Source organism: Miniopterus natalensis, chromosome 17 (genome assembly GCF_054644295.1).
Source record: "Miniopterus natalensis isolate mMinNat1 chromosome 17, mMinNat1.hap1, whole genome shotgun sequence".
NCBI lineage: Eukaryota > Metazoa > Chordata > Mammalia > Chiroptera > Miniopteridae > Miniopterus > Miniopterus natalensis.
Genome location: NC_142097.1, coordinates 35,666,999 through 35,682,895, shown reverse-complemented (window position 1 = coordinate 35,682,895; position 15,897 = coordinate 35,666,999). Strand labels below are relative to the sequence as shown.

General features: G+C 39.5%; 1 protein-coding gene across 3 annotated transcripts in view; it reads left to right on the top strand.

The window, feature by feature from the left end:
• Positions 1–409: 409 nt before the first annotated feature.
• The window catches only part of KANSL1 (KAT8 regulatory NSL complex subunit 1), a 137,735-nt gene continuing 122,247 nt past the window's right edge, over positions 410–15,897 (top strand). For 2 of the 3 annotated variants that reach the window (XM_087826273.1, XM_087826272.1), the window contains exons 1-2: positions 903–980; positions 2,048–2,187. The gene's annotated coding sequence lies outside the window, so the exon portion shown is untranslated. Of the gene's footprint in view, positions 445–902; positions 981–2,047; positions 2,188–15,897 lie in introns of those variants that run through there. The other variant, XM_016204000.2, reaches the window with a different exon arrangement.

Sequence of the window (15,897 nt, the reverse complement as noted above, 5' to 3'; positions counted from 1 at the left end):
ATATAAAATCTCCCCTATGGCCTTCCGGCCTCGAGTTTTCATCACGTCGCTTCCTGGATGAAGAACCTACAAGGGTGAGGGGCCGGGGTTGGGGGTGATGGAGAAGAGACCTAGAGGGGACTTGGGTGCAGCGTTCGGAGTGGCCGACGGGTGGGAAGCTCTGTCAGGGTGCCTATTTCTGTCCTTCCCACCTCCGGCCTCCTTTCAGTCCTCCCGTCCAAATGTCTCTCGTTTCCAGAAGCCCAGGCAGAGACAGCGAGATACACAGAGACAGAGACGCCGGGGCACCAGCATCCCTCTCCCCCTGCTGTCCCGCCCCACCACTCTGACGGACATCGGCCGTCAGCCAATGCTACTCACGATGTGCCCCGGGAGGGCCAATGAGAGACAGAGGAGGGCGGAAGATTCCCCGCCCCCACTTCTAGGCTTGGTTGAGCCGTGCAGGTAGGTCCGGGGCCCGGGGAGCCGCCGTTGGCACTGGTGCCCCGGGGGGTGGGTGCGCGAGTCGGTAGGGGTGATGGTGGGGAAGGGGACGCGGTTCCGTCCGCGGGAGTCCGAGGAGGCGGCGCGGCCGGGAGGCGGGGGGCCGGAGGGCCCGGGGAGCGGGCGCCGCCGAGGGCCCTGGAAGCGGCTGGGCTGGGGGAGCGGGGACGCGTGTGTGGGGCATAGGGACCCCCGCCCCGCTCCCGCTCACGGGCCTGGGCCGCGGGCAGCCCGCCGAAGGGTCGGGGGCCTGGTGCCCGGGGGCGGGCCGGGGCCGGGCCTGGGGCCGGGGGCGCTGAGCAGAGCCCGGGGCGCAAGGCCGAGCCGAGGTGGGACGGACCGACGCGGAGAGGAAGGGAAGCTGCATCCCGCGGGCCGCCCCTCCGCGGGCGAGCGGGGGCAACGGCCGCCGGCGCCCCTGCCCGGAGCCCACTTCCCCGCTCGCCCCCTGTCTAACAATGGGGATGGGGCAGGAGGAGTCACCCCACTGCGGGAAGGTGAGGCGGAGAGGTTTGGGACCCGGGTCCCAGGTGGGGGGAGGGGTGGGAACTCGGGCTGTCCCCTTCTTTCTCTTCTCCCCGTGCCTTTTGCGGTGGGGATCCTGGAGGGGCACCTGAGTCCTCCAGAGACTTGGGTCAAGAGTCAAACTACCTCCCCCAACCCCCCCCAACCCCCCCCCCCCGTCCCCTCAAAAACCCGGTGAGCGTTAAAGAAAGTGATGCCAAGTCTTCCAAGCCAAAGTGACAAATGCATAGCAGGAACAAATCTACACTAGAGGATTTTATTTTAAATTTTTCTTTAAAAAATGAGAGTATGGTAGTCTTTGATTTTTTCGAAATTTGTTTTACAGAGGTGGGTGCTGTTATTTTTGTCCCTACTCGGGCAAGCCTCCATTTTAAGCAAAGCAGTAACTGGTTAAGCTGGAATTTTCATTTAGGCCTAGGACTTGAACAAGGATTCTACGAGAGAGGTCATGTAATCCATCTTCCTGCCTCCAGGCACACTGGCCTCCCTCCGGGTCCTCAAAATTAAGTTGTTTGGTTTGCTTTTAAAGATCTCTCCGAAAGAACGGTCTTTTATTTGCTTGTAGCACTTCAGTCAAGAATAAATTTTTTAAGTAGAACGGGTTCTGAAACTTAAACTTAATAAAATTTAGGACAGTGAGAGTGATCAGAGAGGTTTTCATTAAATAAAAGTAAATGCGTAAAGGTGTAAAGGGTCTATTTTAGATGGTCAGTTAACAAATCACTTTCCAGTAGTGTTTATGAAGTACCCTGGATGGTTAATTATTTTTCTATCTGGGATTTTCATTTTCTAACTACTTATTAAGCAATTTTATATTATCTAAAATATATATTACATCTTTAATTCACCTTTATGTAGTTTATTTCTACGTATATATGGATATACACATGCCCACAGTTGCCCTTTTCCAAAGAGGACTGTGTTGTACTTCTTTTTAGGGTGATGAGGCAACAGTACTTAACATCTCTGTCCAGAGAGCTTAATCTCTTTGCTTATTCTTGATCTTTTTTTAAGTCTAAATCAAAGCCTTCTCTTTCAGATACCTTCTTGAAATAAAAAATTTTCCTACCTGCTCATACTTGGTGACTGAGGGATTACTGAGACCCCCCTTCGTGCTCATTTTTGAGTATTGTCTGAACTATTCCTGACACTATGAATGCTATTTGGATGCCTCTTAAGGTAAGATGTGTTATTTTAAAATTAAAGGCTCATTTATTTTTTAGACTTGAGAATATTCTTGCATCTCTCCTACTTGTGGGGTGTCTGACTCCCTCATGTATGTGGGGTTCCCGTACATGTGTATGTATTAAATTTGGTTATTTTCTCTTGCTAAAAAAAAAAAAAAAGAATTGAGAATATTTTAATTCTCAAATTTGCAATTCTTTAACCTTCTTTAACCATGCCTTTCCCCTCAAAAACTATCATGCTTGCTTCCTAGGACTGATTGGTTATTCCTTACTTTGTGTTGCTACGTTTCTTGATTGTTGGAGTTAAGATATTAATGAAGTTCTCAAATTAACTTGCATTATATATATGTGTTATATATATGTGTTAATATTTTTAACTTTAAATTATGACAGCCCACATAGTTGTAAAATTCTGTTCCTATCTGCATAGGATGGATTGGCAATTCAGACATCCAGGTCCACTTTCAAAGAAGTACTTTAGAGTTATAGGTACTAGGGCGTGTCCCACTCTTGCAAATCTGTAGCTGATTCATGTGTTACAAAAGATGTGTCATTAACTATTTGTTTACTCTGAAACTTCATATAGGATATTAGGACATTCTAAGACCTGTTGGTTGATGTGTACAGCTCTGTTAGAGAGTCCTGCTGTTTTGTAGTCCTTTGCATGGGAATTTACGTTATTTTTCTCAACAGGTAGCGCTTTGTGCCAAATTTCATCTCACAGGATAAACCGCTTTTGGGCAGTGTGGACAGATCTTTAGATGAAAAAGCACTCATTGATATGGTTTTTCTCTAGTCTCTTGGCTCCTTTCAGTCTCTTGTACATAGATGGCCACAGAACACTCCATTGAGACTAAGCAGAGGGGCAAAGCTTAAGACATATGTAGGGAGGAAAGTGGGAGGAACGGTGGAGAGGGAAAGACAAGGAGTGATGGAAACCCTCCACCAGCTTCGCCAGGTGGTACAGATTGCCTTCCTTTGGATCTAGATATTAGTGTAGTTAGATCGTTTGTTGTGTGGTCATCGGCCCTGCAGAATTCCAAATTAATACATTGAATAAATCAGAGAATAATGCAATCTGTGTAAACTAAATATTTGGACTGTTGGAAATCTTTAGGTAAATGTAGACTGAGTTCTCATCTTCATTTATGTTCCAGCTGCTATTGTGGGATAATGAGTCCTTATATTAGTATAAAGGAAGTCAGAGCAACAGTTTTTCCAGCCATTCTCCCTGTAGAATTGGAATGGTTGCATGGTGAACCCAACCAGATTCTGAACCCTTAGGAATTGGAGGACTTTGTACAAGAGTATTTCTCTTTGGCACTGAGTATTTGGCACCAGGACCTAGTGGCCTTTGTTATCTTTAGGAAGCAGGCAAGGAGCTGTCAGCAGGTATTGGTTCCCTAGAAATCCAAGAATATTGGGATCAGTGTATTGGGTTTTATTTATAGTCACCTTGGTTTTAACTAATGTATTAGCTACATAGAGGCCTGCTTTTTAAGGTATTTATGCTGTTTAAGATTTTACCTCTAAATCGCAGAACCTGGGGTGTTATAGTATACAGTTAGTTGACCCTTTAACATCCTTGGGGGTTAAGGGTGCTGCCCCCCCCTTGCTGACCAGTTGAAAATAGCAAATAACTTTTGACTCCTCCAAAACTTAACTACTCATAGCCTGCTGTTGACAATATTACTGATAACAAAGTTGATTAAAATATTTTGTATGTTATGTACGGAATATTTACAATAAATTTATTAGGAATTTATTAGGAAAATCATAAGGAAAATTGTATTTGTGGGAAAAAACACTGCGCAGTTTAAACTCATATTTTCAGGGGTTAGCTGTAGTCTCACAGTAACCCCTGAAGTTGTACTAGAGCCCTTGGGCTTGGCAGGGACACAGAATGGAAGTCAGAGCTCTGTGCCTTATGAGTGTCCACCTGTTAACTGCTTATGAATGCAGTTATGTGGCTGCCTTAATTTTATGTTCCCTGCTAGTGGAAAACCTCTTCTAAATCTAAACAAATTTTTTACTTGCTAACATTTTCTTCCTCCTTTTATTACTTAAAAAAAAAAACAAACTTAAAAGTTATACTGTTTGATCTGGGCAGGAAAAACAAGCACTTTTTGTGGGGAAGAGCATTGAACTTGCAGGATGGAAAATGAAAGGGAAAGAGAACTTTTTCCCTTTCTCTAGTTGTAAATATCCTTAGAATGTTCCTAAGATGTCTTTTCAGGTTACAGCTATTTATTTTTTAAGTAAAAAAAAAGAGAGGTAGCCCTGCCAGTGTGGCTCAGTGGTTGAGCGTTGACCCGTGAACCAAGAGGTCCCTGGTGCAATTCCTGGTCAGGGCACGTGCCCTGGTTGCGGGCTCGATCCCCAGCAGGGGTGTGCAGGAGGCAGCCGATGGCTATCTTCCGTCGATGTTTCTCTCTCTCTCTATCCCTCTCCCTTCCTCTCTCTCTCAAATCAGTAAAAACATATTTTAAAAAACATATATGTAGTTTTTTAAAACAAGGTAGTCTAATCAAAATGTATACTTTGGAGCCAAAGTGTTCATATTCTGTAGTTTCTAGGCTTTGTTTCTGATTATCTTTTTTCAGAATGAACTCTAGTTCTTAATCAGGCATAACTTAAATGTTAGGCCTGAGTATGTGCTTGTTTCCGTGCTTCTAGAAAGTAGTGCCAATATTCACCCTTTTCATAAACCAAAGGACCAAAGGAAACCTAAGTAACAAAGGAAAAATAACTCCAAACAGAAACTCCTCCATTGAAGGCACTCTTGTTAATGGGAAGTTCCCATGGAAATGATTTACTGCTTTCTATCTATATCAGTGGTCTCCAGCTTTTTTTTTTTTGGTAGCCATGACTAAGCAGTATCAGTGGTGTTTGCTGTTTCTAGGTCCAGTTGTCAGGATTAGGCTATGGGTGAGATGGGAGAGGAACAAGGGGGAGGAGGAGAATTGGATGAGTTGGAGAAAAGAGCAAAGTGAAGCTGAGGTGGAGAGAAGAGACAGTCTGATGTGTGATACGGTGCGCCCATCAGTTGTCTCACATGGCTCTTAGGGACTGCTGGCTGTTTTGTGTGCTAGGCTGAATTATGATGAAAGCAAGCAAAAAGTATTCTTGACAAACAAAAGGACAATTAAAATATAATTCAGTATGATATGGAAAGGTCTCCAAGATATACAGTTAGGTGATAAAAGCAAGATGCAGAACAGTGTGTGTGTGATGTGTGTTTTGAAGAAAGAAATGGAGAGAAGGAAATTTGTATTGGTTTGTTGTGTATGCATAAAAAAAACTTTAGCAGAATAAACAAGAAAATGGTGACACTGGTTACCTGTTAAGTCTAGGGACTGCACAGGCAGAGGACGCATTGTGGGAAGGAGACATTTCACTGTATTATGTTTTTTAATACTTTTTTGTTTGTATCAAAGTCAGGAAATTAAATACAAAATTTAAAAAACCCAGTATCTCAATCCTTACACCTTTTCTTCTCCTGTGTCTGGAAGTCAAAGAAACAGTAAGGCGCCACAGCTGAGCACAAACAGCCCTTGACCAATGGCTGAAGGGATACATGCACATGTTCTCCTGGGATCTTGAAGAATTTTGAATTTATAGATGTGTATTTCTAGTATTGAATTATAAGGTCAGACATTTAAAAATTTCACTTGCTCTTAAAGTTTTAATATAAGAATATTTTTACGTTTATTCCTTCAAGTTGGCAATTAGATACACTGTCATGGTTCTTGGTTGTGAGATATTAGGCAATTTCTTAATCTCTCTGATAGGGCCCTCCTTTGATATTAACATTTATTTCAGAGGTTGTTGTGTATATTATATTGGTAAAGGACCTAGTGCCTGGCTTAGTGAACTACTATTAATAATAGTTCCTTATAGCCTAGTGATAAGAGTGGTGGCTCTGGCTGATTTGGGGCAAGTTCCTTAACCTCTTAGAGCCTTGGTGTTTCCTCATCTGTAAAAAGGGTCTAATTATAGTACCTAGATCCTAGAGTAAACTTTGTAAGGACTAAATGAGTTTCTTGATGCCAAGTGCTTAGAATAACACTTGGTTTGTGCTCAGTAAACAGTAGCTGCTAGTTTTCTTCATGACACCTGTTTACTAGGGCTACTGTAACAAAGTACCACAAACTGAGTGGCTTAAACAACAGAGATCTATTGTCCTTCAGATCTGGAGGCCGAAGTGTAAGGGCAGGGGGCATGCTGCATCCCTCTTGAAGGTGCTAGGGTAGGATCTATTCCAGGCTTCTCGTCTAGCTTCTGGTAGTTCCTTACAGCATATTATATAGAGTTCTTCCTGTGTGTGTGTGTCTGTCTTTTTGTTAAAAAATTCTTTTTAAAAGGACAACAGTCATATTGGATCAGGGCCCACCCTAATGACTTCATTTTAACTTTATTACCTCTGTAAAGACATAATCTCCAGCTAAGGTTACATTCTGAGGTACTAGGGGTAAGAGTCCAAACTAACTTTTTTTAGGGGGTGGGGGGCACAATTTAACCCATAACAACATCCAGTAGCTTTGTCAGCCCCACAGATGTATCATTTATCGTGAGTGGCAGACCCTCAACACCTATACAAAGAAAATGAAAATTTTGGTTCAAATTGATAACATGGTTTAAAGAAGAAGATTATTTCTTTAGGTTTCTCATGCACTTATGTTTAATTATGTATAGATTTTTGTTATTGAAACTAGATTTATATAAAATTAAAACTTTAGAAGGTAAGATTACTCTTTTTCTTTTTGGTATCAGTAAAATTCTGATTTGAAAAATTAGGGTAAGGTTACATCTTGCTCTCTGTGTCTCATCCTTTGTAGAAATTGATGGAACCTTGGGATTTCCTTAATCTGTAAGAATTAGGGTTAGGTGTCTATCTGTCTCTAGGGGGTTGGGCCGTAAGGATACCAGTAAAGTGGAGTTAACACCCCCTTCCCTCTGTGAATAAAGAGACATCTTAATCAGATGCCATATTTGAAAAGCTTGGCATGGTTATCTTTGAACATTTCACTTCAAATTGACATTGGGGTAGGCAGTATGGGTTACCCCAGAAATAGCAAGGCCTTAAGGGTATTGCTCTGGTCTGATTGATTTGGTCAGCCCTCTGCTTCTGTTCCCCTCCTGTTTGTGTTTAGGATAAAATTCAAACTTTTAAACATAGAATATAGACTCCCGATGATCTGGCTGCTGCTGACCTTTCTGTTCTGTTTTTATTTATTTGTTTGTTTACTTATTTTATTTATAAAATGTATCTTTATTGTTGAAAGTATTACAGATATCCCCTTTGACCCCTTCCTCCCCATTCCAACCCCTTCGCCAGGCCTTCACCTCTGACAGACAGTTGTCTCTTCCCAGCCAGTTTTCAACCTCTTATCAGAACACTCTAGTGTTTTTCACTTTTAAAGAATACAGAACCCTTAAACCTTGTCCCCTTGTCCCCGTCTAGCTTCTACCCATGTGTTCCACTGAAACTGTCCTTATAGATTCATCCCTGTTACCCAAATTCAGAGGATCCCTTTATGTTCTTATCTTCTGGGGCCTCCTTGTATTTCTGACACTATGGACCATTCCCTTTGGCTCTGGTGGTTGTGGTCCCTCCTGGCCTCTTGTCTTCATTTCTGAGAGGCGTTGTGGAAGAGTGAGATGGAACATGGAATCTGGAGCCAGGCTTCTCTTTCTCAGTTTTCTTTGCAGATTTTTTTCTCTTTCACACCAGTGTTTGCCTTACTTTGGCTCTTTCTCCCTACCCTGTCCAGCTCCTGGGGGACATCTTAGACACGTTTGTGTCTCGCCATCCATATACTGATGATTTGCAAATGTGTTTTTTTCAGCTCCAATCACATACACACAGCTGCCTCCTGGACATCTCTGCTTGGATGTCCTTTGTTCATTTTAAAGTGACTTAATCACCTACTTCCCCAAGTTCAACCACTTCCTATCTTCATGTCCCAGTGGGTGGTACCATCACCCATCCAGTCACTTCATTCCTACTTATGGCATTTTAGTCACCATGTTCTTGAGATCCTAGCTTGAAATGTTTCCCTAGTCACCTCCACTTCTCCCTCTGAGTTCACACCTGTGTCACCTTTGGCCTGCATGACCTTCAGTAACCTTCTGATCATTCCCCTAGACTGCCTTCCAAGTTGCTGTCCTTGTAAAATGTAGATCTCATCATATGATTATGTGCCTCTTCCCCCATGGCTTACCTGGCTTTCAAAGTAAATGTCAGATGCTTTTGCCAAACACCTGGGTCCTGCCAGGTCATCTCTACTGCCTGCCTGAGCACTCTGCGCTCAGCGGTGCTGAATTGCTTGAAGTTCCTTCTGTGCACCTTGTTGCTCCTGGTCTCTGGGCCTTCACACAAGCAATTGTCTCTGTTTAGAATGGCCTCCGCCCTGTAGCAGAAAGTAACAGTGATGATAACAACAGTAAAAACAACTGTAGCTGACACAGCTTCCTATGTACCCTGGCATGGCCTTTAAGTGTGTGTACATTCCTAGCACTTCTCGTGTACAGTGATTGCCTGCTTGCTTCTCTCACAGGCTAGCTAGTCTAAGTTTTTCGAGAGTAAGGGCTGTGTCTTGTCTTTTGTCATCATGATGCTTGCTGTGTGATGGCACTTAGTAAATGTGTGTTTAATGTAGTCTGAGGACTACATTGCCCAGTCTGTGGAGTATATCTTTAGGGGGGTATCAGTGGAAAAGCTGAATTTGCTACATCCATTCACCAATCCTAGCTTTACCCTTTGGAACTATAGGATCCAGTCTGTTCAGTGTGAGCAGCTTTGTAGCTTTGGAATAAGGCAAAGAGGTCTTTGTTTGTATTTTAATAATTTTCCACTGAATAATGAAGGGCATAGGTGTTTTTGTTTTCTTAGTGAGACCTGTTTGCTGACAACCCAGTGTCATATGGTAGTTAGAATGTTTTCACGTTAGTTAGAATAAAGTATAGGAAAGTGGATATTATTTAGACTTGTGATGTTCCAACCAGGTAATTCATTCGGCAAGTATTCAGTAGAATACTGCAGTATTTTAGAATTCCTTGTGAAATTAGTTTTTATACATTAGTGATCAGGTGTCCCCTCTCACTTCCTGCATCACAGATCTGTTAAGTATGAGTTTATACACATAACATTTTATCTTTTATCATTGTGTATAAATTGTGTTTGTAGCAACAGCCCAGAAAATGGACAAGCTTGTAATTGTAGCCTACTGTTTTTTTAAATGTAGGTCTTAATCATGGTAGCAAGTTTTTGGCCAGCAGGGGGAGCTAAAGTCACTAATATGTGACTACCTCTTTACCGGTTTTCAAAAAGTTTGTCACAGCCCAAAGAAAGAAAAGCTTTACTGACAAAGAAAATGATCAGAGTTCACAAAGAAGAAATACAGTCTTTCCTTGTTGTTGCCAGTAGAATTTGCAATCCCCCACCCCTATTTTACATAGAACAGCACATTGTCTTTAGTGAACATTCTATAATTATTCAAAAATTCTTTTTTGACTGGAAGCTATGAATCCTTTAGATACAACTTAGATTTTTTTTTTAAATGCCTTACTTTTCATTTGTCTATGCTGTAACACCTGCCACTTCCCTGCCTGCAGTATTTTAGCCTCTTGTATCTCAGCGGGTCTTCGAAGTAATATAGGGTAAGAATTACCTTTTAGTTAGGTATGGTGGTTAGAAGACTTGACTTTCTGTTGAGTTGAAATGTGTCCCTCTGCAATTTCCACTTTGGGCCTAATTTGTCTATACAGGAACTGCCTAGAGCAACTACTCTAGTTTCTCTTTTGCTCAACAGCCCTTGAGCTATTTAGACTGCTTTCATGCTTGCCAAAGTGTTCTCTAAGCTGAAAAAAAGTCCTAGTTTTTGCAAATGTTTCTCATTAGATACACTTAAAAATCCTTTTCACCTCATTTCTCTTATTTTTCACTATCAGGAAGCTCATCATTCCACCAGCAAAATGGGGACTTCTCAGTATATCTCTCATGTAATTTATGAAATCGTTAAATATAGCATTTCCAGAACATTACCTCAGATCAATCTTCTGCTTATATTTCTTTATTTGAGGAAATGTCTATGTATCCACCCATTAATTTTCTATGTCTAAATCGTGCCCCATCTATGGTAAATATTTTCAATTTTGCAGTCACTTAGGTTTTTTATAGTCTTTTATTTAGAATCTTATCAAGACTTTTATAAAGGCTTACATAAATTATATTCACATACTTTCTCAAACTCAGAATTTGGGTAGACTGGTGTGGTGGGATTTCCTCTTTTCGAAGCCTTGTTGTCTTTTCCTCAGGAGATCGTTCATGCTGCTGTGTCTTCTGATCCCATCCTCTACAAGAGATTGGCCAGTTTGGCTGGTTTGTAGCTCACAGCTAGAGCCCTTCTTTTGCATAGGTGGGAGTTATACTGATGGCATGTTTTTGTTCATTTTGTTAAGCAGTATTTGTTGAGTGCCAGGAGTAAAGCAAGGAGCTGGGTAAATGCTGATAAAGGACACAGATCTGGCTTCTGTCCTCCAAGGGCTTATAGGAGTTCACTCCCCTCATATAACAGCCAATAGGTTCTTCCCTGCAGTTTTATAATGTTATACTTAAATTCTTTTAAAATGCAGAGGATGCTTTGGGACTCGGTGACTACCTAACATCTAATATGTTAGTTTGGAAGCATCTTGTTTGTTGAATGATGAATTTGACTCACTGTTCCTGATTTGTATACTTTAAAGAATAATTTAGAAATAGGTTTTTCTTCTTCCTGTCTTCCTCAATAAGTATTCAAGCAAATTAAAGTTAGGCCTATCAGCTGTCTTGCTTCTGTCACTGTTTATACTCTACTTCTCAAGTGACTCATGCAGTCATTATTTGGCACCTGGCTTTTGTTTTGTTTTCTGTGCTGAAACCGGGAGCATCTGGCTTTTTATATATTTAAGCAACTGCTTGGTGGCTTTGCATTCTCTAGCAATGTTTTAATTGTTTTCCCTGCATAGGTCTTAATGCTTCTGATCAACTATGCTTTATGGTCTTTTATGACTTTTCCTTAGTTTTGTTACCTGTTTTGAGAAAAGTTGTTTTCCTCCTCTCCCCCCCCTCCCCCCACTACTTAGCAATTCAAAACGTATGGTTGAGCACCTGACTTTTTTGATTTCTTACATGGAGTATTTTAAAGTCCATCTCTAGACTTTGTATTACTCATTTACTTTTTAAACATAATCTTAATTTTATCTAAAGTGTAGATTTTCTTTCCCAAAATTGTGTAACCATATAACACATTTTTAGTTTTTCCTGACTTACGGAATGTTGTTTATGTGTTTTTTATGCCTATTACTGGTGGGTATTATATGTCAGTTTCTGATTATAATTTAGAACCAAGTTCTGTTATATGTGTATGTCTTAATAGGTTCTAATTTTTTTTTTTGAGAAAGTGTTTATTGTGTTATTTAAAATTTTATATCTGTTATAATATTCTTCAGGGAAAGTATAATATTATTGCTTTTGTTGAAGCTTTTATTTATTTATTTTTCCTCAATATGTCTTTATTGATTTCAGAGAGAGGAAGGGAGAGAGAGAGAGAAACATCAGTGCTGAGAGAGTCATTGATCCACTGCCTCCTGCATACCCCCCACGGGGCATTGAGCCTGCAACCAGGGCATGTGCCCGGACCATGATCTCCTGTTGAAGCTTTTAAAATAATAATACATTCCAATCCTATATCACTGAAAATAACCCTTCGAGCAATAGGATTTTGTGTTTTTTAAACTCTTCACTTACTGATGTCCTAGTGTGTATCATTTCTATAGATGACTGATTGTATCAGTGACATGTTGGGTCTTCCTCATTTCATTCTCATGAAGTAGAGTAACTTGAGTTTGATGGAAACCTAATCTTTTAAGTTAAAAAATTTTTTTTCTTTATAGAAATTTATTAAATGCTATAAAATTTCATTTTTGTGAACATGTATGATGTGCCAGATATTTCCAATGTATAATTACATTTTTTACGCCTATATTTTGAGGTATCACCAGTCCTATTTTTTATTTTTTTAAATGAACAGTTTGTTTTTTTATCCTTCCCAAGGATATTTTTTCCATTGATTTTTGGAGAGAGTCGAAGGGAGGGAGGAGAGGGAGAGAGAGAGAAGCATTTCCCTGAGAGAGACACATTGATTGGTTGTCTCTCATACACGCCCTGACCTGCTGGGGATTGAACCTGCAACCTAGGTACGTGCCCTTGACTGGGAATCGAACCTGAGACCCTTTGGTCTGTGGGTTGATGGTCTAACCACTGAGCAAAATGGGCCAGGGCTATATGAACAGATTTTTATTAAATTTTTTTTTAACTGCGGTAAATATCAGTCTTTTCTTACTTATACTGCTGGCAATGAGTTTGCAAGTGTAACATAAAGGCAAATTAGCACTTTGAGGTAATCTCTCAAAGGGAAGTAAATGACAGAATTATGGCATGCCTTCTGACATTTTCACAAGTGGTTCAACTTTTTTTTGGCAAAGTGAAATTGTTTAGAAATTATGTTATTTTGAATTCTTTTTTTTTACAGCTTTATTGAGATACATCTCATATATCATAAAATTTGCCTATTTTTAAAAACATGTTTCTATTGATTTTTGAGAGAGAGGGAGGGAGACGGATATAGAAACATCAGTGAGAGAGAAATATCAATCAGTTACCTCCTGTACAACCCCTGCCAGGGATCAAGCCCACATCCCGGGCAAGTGCCCTGACTGGGAACTGAATGACCTCTTGGTGCATGGGTTGATGCTCAACCACTGAGCCACACCGACTGGCCTGCCCCGTTTAAAATATACAGTTTTTTTTGTGTATTAACAGAGTTGTACATTCATCACCACAATCTAATTTTAGAACATTTTTAACACCCAAAAAGAAACCTTGTATCAGCAGTCACTCCTTATTCCCTTTTGTCCCCTAGCTTCTGGCAACCACTAACCTACTTTCTGTCTCTGTGATTTACCTATGTTGGACATTTCATATAAATGGAATCATACAATATGTGCTCCTTCATGACTGGCGTCTTTCACTTAGCATGTTTTCAAGGTTCATCTGTATTGTAGCGTGTATATCAGTACTTCATTCCTTTTTATGCCAAGTAATATTCCATTGTATAGATATGCCCCATTTTTGTTTATCCATTAATCAATTGGTGGACATTTGGGTTGTTTCCATTTTTTGGATATTATGAATAATGTTGCTGTAACCATTCTTGTGCAAGTTTTTGGACACCTTTTTTTAATACTTTTTTTTAAAAAAAATTGATTTTAGAAAAGGAGGAAGGGGTGAGAGAAACAAACATTGATGTGAGAAAGAGACATCAATTGGTTGCTTCCTATATACACCTCAACTGGGGATTGAACCCACAACCTAGGTATTGAACCTGTAATCAATTGAAAAGAGGGCTGGATACCTCTTTTCAGTTCTCTTGGGTATATACCTAGGAGTAGAACTCCTAGGGTTTTTTTTGTAATGCTGTTTAACTATTTTAGAAACCACCAAACTGTTTTCCAAAGCAGGTACACCATTTTACATTCCCACCAGCGATATATGAGGGTTCTCATTTTTCCTCATTCTTGCTAACACCTGTGATTGTCTATGATTTTGATTATATCCATGGCCATGCTAGTGTTGGTATGAAGTGGTATCTCATTGTGGTTTTGAATTCATTTTCCTGATGACTAATAATGATGATATCTTTTGTTTATTTGTATATCTTTGGAGAAATCTCTATTTCTGTCAAATTCTTTGCCCATTTTTTAACTGGATTGTCTTATTATTGAGTTGTAAGAGTTATTTAGATATTCTGGATACAAATTCTTCATCAAATATGATTTTCAAATATTTTTCCCCACTTTGTGGGTTATGTTTTCACTTTCTTGATGGGGTCCTTTAATGCATTAAATTTTATAATTTTGATGACATCTAATCTACCTGTGTTTTTCTTATCACTTGTGCTCTTGGTGCCATAGCTAAAAAACGTTGCCTAACCCGAGATAATGAAGATTTACTTTTGTTCTCTTATAGGAATTTTATGGTTTTAGGTCATACATTTAGGTCTGTGATCCATTTTGAATTAATTTTTGTGTATGGTGAGAGATAGGGGTCCAACTTCATTCTACTGCATGTGACTATCCAGTTGTCCCAGCACCATTTGCTTGAAAGAATATTCCTCTCCCCACCCACTGAATTGTTTTGCAATCTTGTCAAAATTCAGTTGACTATAAATGTAACAGTTTATTTCTCGACTTTCAACTATATTCCATTAACCTACATGTGTATCCTTATGCCAGTACTATAGTGTCTTGATTTTTGTAGCTTTGAATTAGGTTTTGAACTCAGAAGTATGAGCCCTCCAACTTTGTTCAAGATTGTTTTGGGTATTCTGGGATTGAATTGAATTTGTAGATCAGTTTAGGGAGTATTCCCATTTTAGTTACACCTTCCAATCCATGAATATGGGATGTCTTTCTTTTTAATTAGGAATTCCTTAACCTCTTTTGACAATTTTTGTAGTTTCAGAGTATAAACTTTATACTTTTTTTGTTAAGCTTATTTCTACATATATTATTCTTTTTGATGTTATTGTAAATCGAATTAAAAAAACCTTTTTCATATTGCTCATTGTTAGTGTATTGAAATACAATTGATATTTGTATAGTGATCTTGTATCCTATAACATTGATGGACTTTTTTTATTAGCTCTAATAATTTATTTATAGGTCCTTTAGAATTTTCTATATACAAGATGTCTTGTACATATAGAGGTAGTTTTACTTTTTCCTTTGCTTTTTGTTTCTTTTTCTTGCCTTATTGCTCTGGCTAGAATCACCAGTACAGTGTTGAATAGAAGTGGTGAGAGCAGACATTCTTGTTTTGTTCCTGTTCTTAGGGAGAAAAGTATTCAGTCTTTCTCCATTAAATACGATGTTAGCTGTGAATTTTTCATACATACCTTGTATCAGGTTGAGGAAGTTTCCTTTAGTTCCTTGTTTGCTGTGTGTTTTTGCCATAGAAGGATGTTGGATTTTGTCAAATGCTTGTTTGTATTGAGATGATTATGTAGTTTTTACCCTTTATTAATATGTCATACATTAATTGACATTCAGATATTAAACCAACCTTGAATTCCTAGGATTAACCACTTATTAAAGGTGTACATCCTTTTTTATATGTTGCTGGATTCATTTGCTAATGTTTTGTTGAGTTTTACATCTATATCCATAAGGCATATTTGTCTGTAGTTTTCTTGTGATATCTTTGTTTGGTTTTGGTATCAAGTAATAATATGATCTTGCCACCATAGATATTCTGGGAACTGTGAGTAGTCCCCCCCCATAGAAAGATTTTTTTCTTCTTTATACTAGAGAAGATAAAATTTCATCTAGCTATTTTATTACTTTTTGTTCTGCTAGTTGAAATAGTTGATTTGCATCTAAATTTGATTGTGGGAATTAATCTGGAATCCAGCTGAAAGTACTGAATATTGTGTTTCATTATTTTTGTCATTGTCATTCAGAAGTGAAAAAAGATTGCTGTTAAGAAAATTATATATGATTTCCTAGTAAATGAGTGACAGAGATAAGACAGGGACTTTAGCATTTCCTGAATTCCATCATGTTCTCAGTCCCTTGTGGTCTCATTTATAATATTGTACCC